Here is a 3,225-nt window from a genome sequence, read left to right as displayed (position 1 = left end):
GGGGGAATGGGACTGAGGGGAGAGTTCGCCCAGAGAGAGAGCACGGGGGGCGATGGGGAAATGGGGAGAGTTCGCCCAGAGAGAGAGCACGGGGGGGCAATGGGGGAATGGGGACTGAGGGGAGAGATCGCCCAGAGAGAGAGCACGGGGGGGCGATGGGGGAATGGGGACTGAGGGGAGAGTTCACCCAGAGAGAGAGCACGGGGGGCGATGGGGGAATGGGGAAGGTTTACCCAGAGAGAGAGCACGGGGGGTGATGGGGAAATGGGGACTGAGGGGAGAGTTCGCCCAGAGGGAGAGCACGGGGGGCGATGGGGGGAATGGGGACTGAGGGGAGTGCCCGCCCAGAGACAGCGCACGGTGGGGCAATGGCGGAAAGGGGGAGTGAGGGGAGAGCTCGCCCAGAGAGAGCACGGGGGGCGATGGGGGAATGGGGAGAGTTTACCCAGAGAGAGAGCACGGGGGGCGATGGGGGGAATGGGGACTGAGGGGAGATCTCGCTCAGAGAGAGAGCACGGGGGGCGATAGGGGGAATGGGGAGAGTTCACCCAGAGAGAGAGCACGGGGGGCGATAGGGGAATGGGGAGAGTTCACCCAGAGAGAGAGCACGGGGGGCGTTGGGGAATGGGGAGAGCTCGCTCAGAGAGAGAGCACGGGGGGCGATGGGGGAATGGGGACTGAGGGGAGAGTTCGCGCAGAGAGAGAGCACGGGGGGGCGATGGGGGATTCGGGACTGAGGAGAGCTCGCTCAGAGAGAAAGCACGGGTGGCGATAGGGGAATGGGGAGAGTTCACCCAGAGAGAGAGCACGGGGGGGCGAGGGGGGAATGGGGAGAGCTCACTCAGAGAGAGAGCATGGGGGGGCGATGGGGGAATGGGGGCTGAGGGGAGAGCTCGCTCAGAGAGAGAGCACGGGGGGCGATGGGGGAATGGGGACTGAGGGGAGAGCTCACTCAGAGAGAGAGCACGGGGGGCGATGGGGGAATGGGGACTGAGGGGAGAGTTCGCCCAGAGAGAGAGCACGGGGGGCGATGGGGGAATGGGGACTAAGGGGAGAGTTCGCCCAGAGAGAGAGAATGGGGGGGCGATGGGGGAATGGGGAGAGTTCGCCCAGAGAGAGAGCACGGGGGGCGATGGGGGAATGGGGACTGAGGGGAGAGCTCGCCCAGAGAGAGAGCACGGGGGGTCGATGGGGGAATGGGGACTGAGGGGAGAGTTCGCCCAGAGAGAGAGCACGGGGGGCGATGGGGGAATGGGGACTGAGGGGAGAGTTCGCCCAGAGAGAGAGCCCGGGGGGCGATGGGGGAATGGGGAGAGTTCGCCCAGAGAGAGAGCACGGGGGCGATGGGGGAATGGGGACTGAGGGGAGAGTTCACCCAGAGACAGAGCACAGGGGGCGATGGGGGAATGGGGACTGAGGGGAGAGTTCGCCCAGAGAGAGAGCACGGGGGGCGATGGGGGAATGGGGACTGAGGGGAGATCTCGCTCAGAGAGAGAGCACGGGGGGCGATGGGGGAATGGGGACTGAGAGGAGAGCTCGCTCAGAGAGAGAGCACGGGGGGCGATAGGGGAATGGGGAGAGTTCACCCAGAGAGAGAGCACGGGGGGCGATAGGGGAATGGGGAGAGTTCACCCAGAGAGAGAGCACGGGGGCGATGGGGGAATGGGGACTGAGGGGAGAGTTCGCCCAGAGAGAGAGCACGGGGGGGGCGACGGGGGTTCGGGACTGAGGAGAGCTCGCTCAGAGAGAGAGCACGGGCGGCGATAGGGGAATGGGGAGAGTTCACCCAGAGAGAGAGCACGGGGGGCGATAGGGGAATGGGGAGAGTTCACCCAGAGAGAGAGCACGGGGGGCGATGGGGGAATGGGGACTGAGGGGAGAGTTCGCCCAGAGAGAGAGCACGGGGGGGCGACGGGGGTTCGGGACTGAGGAGAGCTCGCTCAGAGAGAGAGCACGGGCGGCGATAGGGGAATGGGGAGAGTTCACCCAGAGAGAGAGCACGGGGGGCGAGGGGGGAATGGGGAGAGCTCGCTCAGAGAGAGAGCACGGGGGGCGATGGGGGAATGGGGACTGAGGGGAGAGTTCACCCAGAGAGAGAGTATGGGGGGCGATGGGGGAATGGGGACTGAGGGGAGAGTTTGCCCAGAGAGAGAGCACGGGGGGCGATGGGGGAATGGGGACTGAGGGGAGAGTTCGCCCAGAGATAGAATGGGGGGGGCGATGGGGGAATGGGGAGAGTTCGCCCAGAGAGAGAGCACGGGGGGCGATGGGGGAATGGGGACTGGGGGGAGAGTTCGCCCAGAGAGAGAGCACGGGGGGCGATGGGGGAAGGGGGACTGAGAGGAGAGCTCGCCCAGAGAGAGAGCACGGGGGGGCGATGGGGGAATGGGGACTGAGGGGAGAGCTCGCCCAGAGAGCGAGCACGGGGGGGGCGATGGGGGAATGGGGACTGAGGGGAGAGTTCGCTCAGAGAGAGAGCACGGGGGGGCGATGGGGGAATGGGACTGAGGGGAGAGTTCGCCCAGAGAGAGAGCACAGGGGGGGCGATGGGGGAATGGGGACTGAGGGGAGAGTTCACCCAGAGAGAGAGCACGGGGGGCGATGGGGAAATGGGGAGAGTTCGCCCAGAGAGAGAGCACGGGGGGCAATGGGGGAATGGGGACTGAGGGGAGAGCTCGCCCAGAGAGAGAGCACGGGGGGCGATGGGGGAATGGGGACTGAGGGGAGAGCTCGCCCAGAGAGAGAGCACGGGGGGCGATGGGGAAATGGGGAGAGTTCGCCCAGAGAGAGAGCACGGGGGGCAATGGGGGAATGGGGACTGAGGGGAGAGATCGCCCAGAGAGAGAGCACGGGGGGGCGATGGGGGAATGGGGACTGAGGGGAGAGTTCACCCAGAGAGAGAGCACGGGGGGCGATGGGGGAATGGGGAAGGTTTACCCAGAGAGAGAGCACGGGGGGTGATGGGGAAATGGGGACTGAGGGGAGAGTTCGCCCAGAGGGAGAGCACGGGGGGCGATGGGGGAATGGGGACTGAGGGGAGTGCCCGCCCAGAGACAGCGCACGGTGGGGCAATGGCGGAAAGGGGAGTGAGGGGAGAGCTCGCCCAGAGAGAGCACGGGGGGCGATGGGGGAATGGGGAGAGTTTACCCAGAGAGAGAGCACGGGGGGCGATGGGGGAATGGGGACTGAGGGGAGATCTCGCTCAGAGAGAGAGCACGGGGGGCG

The sequence above is a fragment of the Somniosus microcephalus genome, chromosome 5, assembly GCF_052327205.1.
Source record: "Somniosus microcephalus isolate GS21.2 chromosome 5, FLI_Smic_1.0, whole genome shotgun sequence".
Classification (NCBI taxonomy): domain Eukaryota; kingdom Metazoa; phylum Chordata; class Chondrichthyes; order Squaliformes; family Somniosidae; genus Somniosus; species Somniosus microcephalus.
The sequence above is the reverse complement of the archived record's forward strand: the minus strand, read 5'-3'. Positions refer to the sequence as shown.